The 14,059-nt window shown below is 38.8% G+C and overlaps 2 long non-coding RNA genes across 2 annotated transcripts; both read left to right on the top strand.

Annotated features, from left to right (window-relative positions):
* The first annotated feature begins 109 nt into the window (after positions 1-109).
* On the top strand, positions 110-2,270 carry LOC147008204 (uncharacterized). The gene is made up of 2 exons (XR_015053613.1): positions 110-1,634; positions 1,730-2,270. It is a non-coding gene; the product is annotated as an uncharacterized LOC147008204 (long non-coding RNA).
* A 2,635-nt stretch (positions 2,271-4,905) lies between these two features.
* LOC147008205 (uncharacterized) lies at positions 4,906-8,348 on the top strand. The gene is made up of 3 exons (XR_015053618.1): positions 4,906-5,914; positions 6,012-6,176; positions 6,274-8,348. It is a non-coding gene; the product is annotated as an uncharacterized LOC147008205 (long non-coding RNA).
* The last annotated feature ends 5,711 nt before the right edge of the window (positions 8,349-14,059 follow it).

The raw sequence follows: 14,059 nt of genomic DNA on the forward strand, positions 1-14,059 counted from the left end.
GTGTGAATTTTTTTTTGGAAATTTTTTTTTTAATTTTTTTTTAATCGGGTGTGGGCGTGGTTTCACCGAGCAATGAACGTGTCCAATGGGATTCTTTAAATCGGGTGTGGGCGTGGTTTCACAGAGCAATGAACTTGTCCAATGGGGAATTTGAAATCGGGTGTGGGCGTGGTTTCACTGAGTAATGAACGTGTCAAATGGAAGATTTGAAATCTGGTGTGGGCGTGGTTTCACAGAGCAATGAACGTGTCCAATGGGATTCTTGAAATCAGGTGTGGGCGTGGTTTCACAGAGCAATGAACTTGTCCAATGGGACATTTGAAATCGGGTGTGGGCGTGGTTTCACTGAGTAATGAACGTGTCAAAAGGAAGATTTGAAATCTGGTGTGGGCGTGGTTTCACAGAGCAATGAACGTGTCCAATGGGATTCTTGAAATCAGGTGTGGGCGTGGTTTCACAGAGCAATGAACTTGTCCAATGGGACATTTGAAATCGGGTGTGGGCGTGGTTTCAAAGAGCAATGAACTTGTCCAATGGGAGATTTGAAATCTGGTGTGGGCGTGGTTTCACAGACCAATGAACGTGTCCAATGGGCTTCTTGAAATCAGGTGTGGGCGTGGTTTCACAGAGCAATGAACTTGTCCAATGGGACATTTGAAATCGGGTGTGGGCGTGGTTTCACTGAGTAATGAACGTGTCAAATGGAAGATTTGAAATCTGGTGTGGGCGTGGTTTCACAGAGCAATGAACGTGTCCAATGGGATTCTTGAAATCAGGTGTGGGCGTGGTTTCACAGAGCAATGAACTTGTCCAATGGGACATTTGAAATCTGGTGTGGGCGTGGTTTCACAGAGCAATGAACTTGTCCAATGGGACATTTGAAATCGGGTGTGGGCGTGGTTTCACAGAGCAATGAACGTGTCCAATGGGATTCTTGAAATCAGGTGTGGGCGTGGTTTCACAGAGCAATGAACTTGTCCAATGGGACATTTGAAATCGGGTGTGGGCGTGGTTTCACTGAGTAATGAACGTGTCAAATGGAAGATTTGAAATCTGGTGTGGTCGTGGTTTCACAGAGCAATGAACGTGTCCAATGGGATTCTTGAAATCAGGTGTGGGCGTGGTTTCACAGAGCAATGAACTTGTCCAATGGGACATTTGAAATCGGGTGTGGGCGTGGTTTCACAGAGCAATGATCGTGTCCAATGGGCTTCTTGAAATCAGGTGTGGGCGTGGTTTCACAGAGCAATGAACTTGTCCAATGGGACATTTGAAATCGGGTGTGGGCGTGGTTTCACAGAGCAATGAACGTGTCCAATGGGATTCTTGAAATCGGGTGTGGGCGTGGTTTCACTGAGTAATGAACGTGTCCATTTCTTCAAGGGGGAAATGATAATTGTCACGTAATTAGATAGGGATACGGGATAGGGTAAGTGTGTCTTTGTAAACCCCTTTTCGTATTCTCTGGAGGCTTGCCGTGACGTCACAGGACAGTGCTGCGGATGGCTCCGCCCCGTGATCACGATTGGCGGAAGGCGACGGCGGTGGGCCAATAAAACGGCTCGATTGGAAGTGACAAGGACGGGAGGATAAAAAGGCTCTGTTCGGGGTCGAAAAGGAGAGGAAGAAGATCGGTACTGAAACACTGTTTTTTTGGCGTGGAGGTTGTTGTGCTGGGAGCATGCTTGTTGTTGCGCTGATTCGGCCCTGGTTTCTTCGTGTCTTGTAGCCTTGCTGAGCTTCGTGCCTCACCTTGGTTGGCTCTGGGGTTCTGCTGGCTCGGAGTACGGGTTCGAACGGCGGGCGGACCTGCCTCCCGCTCCTGCTCGCGGTTTGGTGCCGGAGCTGGTTCCCTGGCGGCTGTGAGCGGACTTGGGCCAAGACCAGGAGGTTGACAGCACCACGGTTTCTCCTGCCCCCCCCCGACGAGAGCAAGGCCAGCTCGTCCAACGATAATCCAAGGACTGTTGCATCCACACCACGGTCCAGCCTGACCACCAGGAATAGCTGCGTTTTGTGTGTGTGTGTGTGTGTGTGTGTGTGTGTGTGTGTGTGTGTGTGTGTGTGTGTGTGTGTGTGTGTGTGTGTGTGTGTGTGTGTGTGTGTACCTGGCGCCTTCGAGGGTTTGAGATTTGTCTTTTCATTGGAATTGTCTGTGTTTTCCCCCACGCCCGATCCCACACCATCCCGTCGAATCGCCCTGGATCCCTCTTCTTGCTGAGTCTTGTTATTTTTGGTTAGAGGAATAAACGTTATCAACTCAGTGAAAAGCGACTCGTGCCACCTTCCTCGTCCCGTTTGCGGTAGAGCGATTAGAACCGCCATCTTTGGGTTATAAATAAATAATCCGCCTCCATCGTTTCGGCTCATTCGACGTTGGCGGGACTGTTCAAGTCCCGTGGACGTCACAATATATATATATATATATATATATATATATATATATATATATATATATATATATATATATGATATAATCATTTAATATTGTTGTTTGAATATTGTTTCAAAATGCTGTTCGTATTTTAAAATAATTGTCGTCATGTATGATTGTTTTTTTCAGTTTGTGAATTGATGGTAGCGAACCGAAGTTGCACACCCAGTCAGGGTCCACACTTTTTCAAAAAGTTTTCAAAAAGATTTCCAAAAGTAATTTTTCCCCATTTTTTGCGTGTGTTCAAATTGTTTCGTTTGGTTTTTTCAAATTGTTTGGTTGTCTTTGTTTTGTAAATAGCTTGGATAAATAATTTTTTTCAATCCAAATGTGTCCTGCAACAGCTGTGACTTTTACCTCATTAGCTATGCAGCACGAATCACCTCGGAACCTGATTGGTGCAGCTGTGACTTTTTTCTCATGCGCTCATGCGAGTTTCCGGGGTCGTTCGCGCATGCGCGGAACGAACGAGTTTCTTTGGTCGTTCGCGCATGCGCGGAACGAACGAGTGTCATGGGTCGTTCGCGCATGCGCGGAACGAACGAGTCTCATGGGTCGTTCGCGCATGCGCGGAACCAACGAGTTTCATGGGTCGTTCGCGCATGCGCTCAGTGCGAATCAATGCAGCTCGAATCACCTCGGAACCTGATTGGTGGAGCTGTCACTTTTACCTCATTAGCTATGCAGCTCGAATCAACTCGGAACCTGATTGGTGGAGCTGTCACTTTTACCTCATTAGCTATGCAGCTCGAATCACCTCGGAACCTGATTGGTGGAGCTGTCACTTTTACCTCATGCGCTCATGCGAGTTTCGGGGGTCGTTCGCGCATGCGCGGAACGAACGAGTTTCTTTGGTCGTTCGCGCATGCGCGGAACGAACGAGTCTCATGGGTCGTTCGCGCATGCGCGGAACGAACGAGTCTCATGGGTCGTTCGCGCATGCGCGGAACCAACGAGTTTCATGGGTCGTTCGCGCATGCGCTCAGTGCGAATCAATGCAGCTCGAATCACCTCAGAACCTGATTGGTGGAGCTGTCACTTTTACCTCATTAGCTATGCTGCTCGAATCAACTCGGAACCTGATTGGTGGAGCTGTCACTTTTACCTCATTAGCTATGCAGCTCGAATCACCTCGGAACCTGATTGGTGGAGCTGTCACTTTTACCTCATGCGCTCATGCGAGTTTCGGGGGTCGTTCGCGCATGCGCGGAACGAACGAGTTTCTTTGGTCGTTCGCGCATGCGCGGAACGAACGAGTCTCATGGGTCGTTCGCGCATGCGCGGAACGAACGAGTTTCTGGGGTCGTTCGCGCATGCGCGGAACGAACGAGTTTCTTTGGTGTGAATTTTTTTTTTGGAAATTTTTTTTTGAATTTTTTTTAATCGGGTGTGGGCGTGGTTTCACCGAGCAATGAACGTGTCCAATGGGATTCTTTAAATCGGGTGTGGGCGTGGTTTCACAGAGCAATGAACTTGTCCAATGGGGAATTTGAAATCGGGTGTGGGCGTGGTTTCACTGAGTAATGAACGTGTCAAATGGAAGATTTGAAATCTGGTGTGGGCGTGGTTTCACAGAGCAATGAACGTGTCCAATGGGATTCTTGAAATCAGGTGTGGGCGTGGTTTCACAGAGCAATGAACTTGTCCAATGGGACATTTGAAATCGGGTGTGGGCGTGGTTTCACTGAGTAATGAACGTGTCAAAAGGAAGATTTGAAATCTGGTGTGGGCGTGGTTTCACAGACCAATGAACGTGTCCAATGGGCTTCTTGAAATCAGGTGTGGGCGTGGTTTCACAGAGCAATGAACTTGTCCAATGGGACATTTGAAATCGGGTGTGGGCGTGGTTTCACTGAGTAATGAACGTGTCAAATGGAAGATTTGAAATCTGGTGTGGGCGTGGTTTCACAGAGCAATGAACTTGTCCAATGGGGAATTTGAAATCGGGTGTGGGCGTGGTTTCACTGAGTAATGAACGTGTCAAATGGAAGATTTGAAATCTGGTGTGGGCGTGGTTTCACAGAGCAATGAACGTGTCCAATGGGATTCTTGAAATCAGGTGTGGGCGTGGTTTCACAGAGCAATGAACTTGTCCAATGGGACATTTGAAATCGGGTGTGGGCGTGGTTTCACTGAGTAATGAACGTGTCAAAAGGAAGATTTGAAATCTGGTGTGGGCGTGGTTTCACAGAGCAATGAACGTGTCCAATGGGATTCTTGAAATCAGGTGTGGGCGTGGTTTCACAGAGCAATGAACTTGTCCAATGGGACATTTGAAATCGGGTGTGGGCGTGGTTTCAAAGAGCAATGAACTTGTCCAATGGGAGATTTGAAATCTGGTGTGGGCGTGGTTTCACAGACCAATGAACGTGAGTAGGGTAAGAATACTGATTCTGGCTCACTTTGCCCCATGTAAATGAATGGGGGATTTTCAGCGATTTATATTTTTTTCCCTAAAAATAAATCCCCTTTTTATCCCAAGGTATATTTATTTGTCTCCCCTTTTAACTTGGAGGTTGAACCTCATTGAATTGAACACCTGGGGGTTGAACAGCTCACTCATTGAACCTATAAAGATTTGTTCATTCTTAAATTCCTTCAATAGTTTAATTTTCTTTGCACAATAATCCCCATCTAAAATATTAACAAACAAAACATTTGAATCTTTATATTTTTTAAGATACCCCATTTGTGCCATTACGAAATGATAAACTTCTCTTAATGCTCTCATCTGACCACCTCCTGAGCCACAGGTTATTTTTTGTTAAGCCCCGCCCACTTTTCTTTAAGCCCCGCCCACTTTTGTTAAGCCCCGCCCACTTTTCATAAGGTAATTTTTCTAAGCCACGCCCACTTTTCCTAAGCTCCGCCCACTTTTGCTAAGCTCCGCCCACTTTTCATAAGATATTTTTCTAAGCCACGCCCACTTTTCCTAAGCCCCGCCCACTTTTGCTAAGCTCCGCCCACTTTTCATAAGGTATTTTTTCTAAGCCACGCCCACTTTTCCTAAGCTCCGCCCACTTTTGCTAAGCTCCGCCCACTTTTCATAAGATATTTTTCTAAGCCACGCCCACTTTTCCTAAGCCCCGCCCACTTTTGCTAAGCTCCGCCCACTTTTCATTAGGTATTTTTTCTAAGCCACGCCCACTTTTCCTAAGCTCCGCCTACTTTTGCTAAGCCCCGCCCACTCTTACATCATTTCCAGTTCATCTCTGACTCACAAAGAAATCACTAGAAAATTACAGGATGTTATGGTTTTGAAAAATTTCCCAATGAAGGCTTGCCTAGGCTTGCCCAGGGAATTTCCAAAGGAAACCACACCCACCAGTCTTTCTCTATAAAAGCTTCAAACCCAGGCTCCATTTTAAACATTTGTTCTTGCTGGCAATGGTGTTCTGTGTGCTTGTCTCAAACTCTCTGTCTTCTATGGAACTAAACCTTCAAGTTGATGAACTGGATTCAAACCTCTTATCTATTGAGGTAAGATTTTTTATTTTCCTATTTTCAAACTTTGATTGAAGCATACTCATTTAATAATTAAATAACTTAATTAATACATTATTATTTTCTCTCACAGGAAATTGTATCTGAAAATACTGCTTTTGCTACAACTTGGGGGGAAATTGTTGGCTTGGTTGAAGACCTTGAGTGGGATGACTTTAGTGTTCCTTGGAACTCTCTGTCTTCTATGGAACTAAACCTTCAAGTTGATGAACTGGATTCAAACCTCTTATCTATTGAGGTAAGATTTTTTATTTTCCTATTTTCAAACTTTGATTGAAGCATACTCATTTAATAATTAAATAACTTAATTAATACATTATTATTTTCTCTCACAGGAAATTGTGTCTGAAATACGAAATGAAAATACTGCTTTGCTACAACTTGGGGCGAAATTGTTGGCTTGGTTGAAGACCTTATGAGCGACCAAGACCCACAGAACGAGTTCGTCCTTGATGACCCAACCAAAGAGTTATACCTTGGAGACCAGCAAAATCCTGAAAAAGAGTTTTACAGCAATAGTACTCATTGTGAGTTATCAAGACAATACCCACTGAACAAGTTATACCTTGATGAGCCAGAATACAAGTTTTACCTTGGAGACTCACAAATTTTGAAAAAATCAGTAAATGAGTTCTGCCTTGATGGTTTAAATAACTACCTTGGAGACTCAGGAAAAGGGTTTTGCCAAGATGGTTCTAAATATGGGGCCTACCTTGGAGACTCACAAATTTTGAAAAAAATCAGTAAATGAGTTCTGCCTTGATGGTTTAAATAACTACCTTGGAGACTCAGGAAAAGGGTTCTGCCAAGATGGTTCTAAATATGGGGCCTACCTTGGAGACTCACAAATTTTGAAAAAATCAGTAAATGAGTTATCCTTAAGAGACTTTGTAAGTTGGTTTTACTTTGAATACTTGAAATGTGGGTTCTGGATTGATAACTCACAATGTGATACATATCTTGGAAACTCAACGGGAATGTGGTTATACCTTGAAGACTTGGAGAGTTGGGTTTATGTTGGACACTTGAAACTTTTTTGGGGGCTTTTATTTATTTATTTATTTATTTATTATTATTATTATTTTATTTATTTATATTTTGGAGACTTTTGGAGTTGCTATCACTCTTTGGGATCTAAACCTATCGATGTAGTTCTTTGTCGGATGGTGCTTGATGGGAGCAAGATCAAGAAAGTTCTGGGAAGAAAGTGCAGGCTTACTCCCTCTTTCTACGTCATCAAACCTGAAAGCCTTAAAAGACAGAATTGGAAGAAGAGAAAAAAACAAAAAATATACATTGTTCGTTCTGGGAAGAAAGTGCAGGCTTACTCCCTCTTTCTACGTCATCAAACCTGAAAGCCTTAAAAGACAGAATTGGAAGAAGAGAAAAAAACAAAAAATATACATTGTTCGTTCTGGGAAGAAAGTGCAGGCTTACTCCCCCTTTTTACGTCATCAAACCTGAAAGCCTTAAAAGACAGAATTGGAAGAAGAGAAAAAAACAAAAAAATATACATTGTTCGTTCTGGGAAGAAAGTGCAGGCTTACTCCCCCTTTCTACGTCATCAAACCTGAAAGCCTTAAAAGACAGAATTGGAAGAAGAAAAAAAAAACGTAAAAATATATATATATAGGTGGAAATCTCATTTTGAAAAAGACATTGTGTTGGGCGAGGATTGAGTTGGGGTTGAGATTTTGAATGTGAGGGTTGGGGTTGAGATTTTGAATGTGAGGGTTGGGACACACACACATACACATCAACAAACAAAAGTTAAGCCTTGACTATTCAGTTGAGGATTCTGTGTTTGGGGTTCACAGATCTAAGAACGTCCCCCCTTGACACACATTATATACTGTTATACACCTCGGACTTGGCCCTCGAGTGTCCACAACGGTGTATAGTAGGAGGGAGTGAAGCGCCAACCTATTGCTCCCATTGCACACACACACACAAACAAAAGTTAAGCCTTGACTATTCAGTTGAGGATTCTGTGTTTGGGGTTCACAGATCTAAGAACGTCCCCCTTGACACACATTATATACTTGTCCCTCTAGTGTCCACAAAGGTGTATTATCTGCTTAGTTTTGTCTTTTGTAATTCCTGTGAATAAAATGAACCTAAAATCTCTTTCCCTTCCAAATCATATATTTTATAAGTCCAAGGAACTGTATCTATTACATCAACAATTTTAAAAAGTTCTTTCGTCCATCGTTCAGTAAAACCCTTTTCAAAATGAGATTTCCACCTATATATTCTTACGATATCACCAACTTTGAACTTAGGTTTTCTGACATTAATCTCTTTTTCATATTTTAATTTTGTAAATGTTTCTGATGGCTTCATATTCGTTGACGTGTGAATCGTGTCATTATACTTATCCACAATATCCTGAATAAAAGATGACCATTGTTGTGAACCGAGTTGTGTGAATTTTTTATATAGTCTCTCTTTTAAGGTACGATTAAAACGTTCAACAACAACTGCCTTCCCTTCATTAAAGGTACTGTATAATGTAATACTGTTATTTTTTAAAAATTCATAAATGTCTTGTTATAAAACTCTCTACCCTCATCAGTCCACAATTTCTTAGGTTTTCTCTTACTTTTATTAAATATCTGTTGAAAAGCTAACACAAGAGTATTACCTGTTTTGTTTTTTAAAGGGACAACCCACGCATATCTACTCCTCAAATCAATAACGGTTAAAGCATACTTGTACCCCTTATCATTATTGAGTTCAATCAAATCAGCAGACCAGATATAATCAACTTCCTTGGAATAAACTTTCCTTCTCTGAAACTTTGTGAATATTGGTTTATGTAATTCATCAGCTAATTGCTCTTCAGTCTTAATGGCATCATTAGAGCCTATAAGTTTTTTGAATTTCCAAGTCCAAGTTTCAATTTAGCACTAATCATCTTCTTCACGATGAACCTATCAACTTTTTCTCTCAAGGTTGGATTTTGTATCAGAGACAAATTATATAACATTTCTCTGTCGGCTTCATGCTTTTCTTCCAACGTTGTGGTATTCCCATAATCAATATCGTGTCTCATGCACACTTCATCAACTCTATTGATTGGTTTACTCCAGGATTTAGGATTGTCTGCCTCATCTAATCTTTTATCCAAGTTTGTGCCTGGACCACAGAAAGAATACCCTGGAAGATGTAATTCCCCTGGTATTCCAGTAGTTGTAAATTTACTTCCTGATAAAAACTTTTGTATATCTCCTCCGAGTTTGTGTTTGGAGATAAATTGATTTTTTTGAACCACACACCGAACATATACCTTTTTGTATAACCCTGTTATTTTTACTTTTAATATATGAAATATTTTTAGTATTAGTTTTCTTTTTACATTTGAGACAATAACTCATTTATTTATGAGAAAAATTTCTGCAGAGTGCAAAAACCTTTTTAGTTTCCAACATGCACATTTGAATCTTAATTTTAAAACATAAAGAATCCTTAGAAATGCCTTCACTCTCTCCTCCATTTATTTAAGAAAAAACTTGAATTAAAATACATGTCTTCTCGATGTCGATAGTCTTGTCGAAAGTATTGTAAATAGACTTTTTAATTCTTTGTATTCCTCCCTGGTGAGATAAGTTAATTTCTTTAATACCTCTATTCTTTTTTGAATCTCACTGGTTTCCATATTTTGATATTTATTCATTCTCTCTCTTTCCTCCCTCTCTCTCTTCTCTCTTTCCTCCTTCTCTCTCTCCTCCTCCTCCTTTTCCTCCTCTTCCCTCTCGTCTTCAACTCCTTCCTCATCCCTTACTATACTTGAATCGTTTACACCCCATAGAATATTATACATATATTCATCAGGATTTCTTGTTATTCCTGTATCCAAAATAATTTTTTTTTACAACAGGATACCAATAAAATTTCTTTTGAATTTCTAAAAGAGCCTTACCTTTTCTTAACCTTATAATTTTTCATTATTTAACATTCTAATTAAATCTAAAGTTGTTGGTTTATCAACATCAGCATAATGCCAATCTTTTATTGAAAATACCTCATTCTTATGTTGTAGAACATATTTATTAAAATACCGAATACCCTTTTCTTGAAGGTATGCTTGAACACAGAAATGATAATTTTCTTGAAGCCTTCTTGCTGTCATTTATGTATTAGAAATATATGTTAGAATAATATTATGGCACGAAACACCTCCCCATCTTCCCATAGTTAAATCATTTTGTATTTCCTTACTTATTATATATAATCCTGTTTTTTCTGTTTTCATGAGATAAACAAGGGCAAAACCATTATTATATTTACCCTTATTAAATTCTTTTATTTGTTGTTTACTAATCGTGGCTCCACAAAACTCGTTCTCGATACCAAGTGGATAATATTCTTCCTTACGAGACTGATTTAATTGTTCCAGGTCTTCGAGGTTAAATTTAAATGACCAATTATACCCTAAATCATTCATATCATACCCCCATTGTTCTATTCTCATACAAACGATACGCCCTTCTTTATAAAAATTTATTTTAATTCGAACTGTGAATTCTGTATGACCTGGAGATAATATCAACACTTCTGTATCTTTAGAATACACAGCCGTTTTATTTAAGTATATATATTGTGATAAATCGCTTAATCTCACCAAGTCATTTGCGTCAGTCGGGCTTGGATAATTTTTTAATTTATAAGCATTTTTCATGTTAATATTTTTGTTTATATTATATTTATGTCGTTCAGCCTGTGCCTTTGTGTAATAATTTGATAAATCAATATCCAGTTCTTGAGATACACCAAAGATAGAACCATCTTTACCAACATAAGTCATTTATATTAGATTAAAAATAATATCATAAAATTTTTTATTTTTGTTGAGTTGAAATAACACATATAGACATAATTGACCACAACACTTGGAATTTAATTCTTGGACTTGAAATGTTTGATAAACACCATTCTGTAAGAATTTTATGACTTCAACAGGTGGTGGAAGACCAAAACTATCAAAATAATATTTGTCTTGACTATTAAAAATACAAACCCAATGAGAACCGTTCCCATCATTATCTTCTAAGTTCATAATAATATTCTTTGTATGTTTCGACACATTTGTTAATTCATCTCTCATACAAATAACCACATTATGAATTTTTAATTTCTTACAATATTTGACAAGTTGTAAATTTGATGTTGTATTCTTTCCAAATTCTTTCAACCACTCATCAATGCTCATTTATTTATTAGAAAGATATAATCCATTACCTCTTTTCGTTAATTTTACACCTGCTTGTGCTATAGAAGAAAGCATATCTCCAACTAACAATCTCGCTTTATCAGGCAGACCTTCAAGTTTTTCAGCAAAATCTACAATTACACCACTTCCACTAATTTGTTTCTCCAACTCTTTGTTATGTCTTTCCAATTCTTTTGAGCCTGGAGTTGAGCCTTCCTTTCGTTGGCAGTTTTGACCGCTGTTGAAATACCACCCGTCAATGCTCCAACCGCACTTAAACCAGCAAATAAAGGAATTAGAAATGGGAGAAATCCTCCACTCGTCTCTCTTATTGAATATTTTTTCAACATTGGTTTTGTCATTTTAATTTTAAGTGAGCCAGTGTCATTCAAGATTTTAACCTGTTCTCTTGTGAGCAAAACATCAATTCTTACTGCTCCTTTTCTCTGAATTGTTAATCGTACAAGGCTTTTGATTTTGAGCACAAGATGATAGTTTATGAAGATTGATTTGATTAACATATTCCCCAGTTGGTACTTTACCACTCATTAATTTAACAAAAAAAAATTATGTGAGACTAATCATCGCACCATAATCTGTATTAATCTGTTATTCTGTTTCTTCCAAAAGCAAACAATATGTATCAACTTCTTCACTCTCTCCTCTTTCAATGTATAGGGAAGTATCCACTCGATTCGACTTTATAGTTTTCTTTTTGAGCACAAAGGTCAAACACAAAGATTGTATACAAACTTTTAAATGCTGTCATATCCAAAATAGGTTCTTTATTTCCATTACTTTCACACACCTTTTGGTAAGACTTGTATGCTTCAGCATAATCATTTTTTTCCCAATTAATTTCCAATCTATCTCGTGGATAAAATGTTCCATCTAGAGAAACGCGAAGTTGTTTCACCTTAGCATTATCACTCAATGCATTATTCTTATCAGTCGCAGTATCACCATCTGGCTTTTTAAAAATCATCCACAGATATCGTGGTTTTCCTTCCAGAACACCCAAATTCCACGTGTAAGTAGTTTGATTGAGTTTAACGTGTTGACATCTTCTTTTGAGGTATGATACACTGAGTGGTTTTTTTGAGTTAAGTCTTCGATTCAACATCTCTTCTGTTTTAAGATTAGGAGTATATTCACTGATATACCAACTCATCTCCTCAATTACAAATTTATTCTGATCACCAAAAGCATTACCAACACCAAAAAGCAATCTATTTTCATTATCATTCCTTTGTAGTTGAAATCTAATTTTAAGACCATACAGAACTTTATCATAATCACAAAATCCAAATATACCTTTAAGAGGAACTGCCACAGTAAAACTATTTTCTGCTTTTGTATCATCATTATACATTCCTTTCCTTTGAATATATCCAGGGTCTGTGTTTGTTCCCGTTGACATATCAGGAATAAAACCTTCGACAGACCCCTTTCCCATTCTATCACTGAATGTATAGAGTGTAAATTTCATCATTTCAGATACAGCAGAGACATAATCAACCGCTTCAACTTCTTGTGTTCCAATATACAATCGCACACTATCAAACATTTTCCAGAAGAAATCATTTACAAGTGTAGCGTTTGTGTTATTCCCAGCCTTAGTGAATTTAAATTTACACAACAAGAAACTTTCGGAGAGATTCAAATAGGTTTGTTGATTATTTATTTCAAAACTTTTGTACCATTTGTATTCCAGTCTGTTCCAGTTATTGCATTTACCTTGAAGTAATCTTCTTTTTTAGTGGAGTTTGAGATAATAATAGTATCATCCAAATCATAGATACTATCAATTGCTTCCATACTTGTATTTATTTAGGAAAAAAGATGTTAAAACTTTTGAAACCCTGATCCAAGTATTTGAATTATTTTCTGTCGTTCTTGGGGGACAACTGAGTTTTTACCTTTCTTAATTTCTTTTATTGCTTGTAATTTATGAGATTCTTTCTGAGCATCTTTTATACTCTTTACAGCACCTGCTACATTTCCCACAGCAGAAGCAGTTGAACCAATTAGGTCTTTATGTTTAAGAATAGTTGAACCAATACCCATGAGAGTATCAATTATCCCATCTCCTCTAAATTGATGTCCGACACCCCTTTGTCTCTTAGGTTTATAGTATCCTCTACCAAGATACATACCTTCACCCTTGTAGTACGGGGAAAGGAACATCCCATCTCCTGTAATTATTTTATATTTTCCCAACTCGTGCTTCCTCACAATAACCATCGTATTTATTTATTGAAAAACTTCACGTAGGGTGGATTCTGATGGATATAACTTCTCCATTAAAAGAGATCACACGATTATCTTGGTCGGTTATCCTAAAATTTACTCTGTGTATGGTTTTTCCTGACACAGGTAGATAAACCAAATTTTTAGGCTCCATATTGAATTTATAACCAATTGGGGTTGAGTATGCGCTGAATGAAAATATTGTATTTGTTTTTAATCCATCATTATAAGCACCATCAATCAAATCACAGTGAATTAACACCGAATTTATTCCTGAGGATATTTGAATGACATTATCACTGTAAAACGTCCCATTAGTTTCAATCTTTTTTGAGGAGAAACCTAATAACTCTCTAAATGAATTATCAATTGTGAAATCAACCTTGTAGTTATTTTTAACTTTAATCGTTGATTTTGAAGTATGTTTTTGAATGTTTATAATAATATTTTTTGGTTCATCACCCTGTTCTTTCATAAGACGAGCAATTTCGGAAGATATTTGAGAAATCTCGTATGCTCGGGGTGAGACTGTTATCGTTTTGTATCCACTTCCCGGATTATAACTAAACTTGTCATTTTTCTCGGTTATATTAAATAAGGTATTATAAGTCTCCATGGACAATAAAGATGCCTCATATTCTTTTGTTGTGTCAAGTTGT

The sequence above is a fragment of the Eptatretus burgeri genome, chromosome 21 (genome assembly GCF_056783735.1).
Source record: "Eptatretus burgeri isolate ZD-2024b chromosome 21, Ebu_testis_v1, whole genome shotgun sequence".
NCBI lineage: Eukaryota > Metazoa > Chordata > Myxini > Myxiniformes > Myxinidae > Eptatretus > Eptatretus burgeri.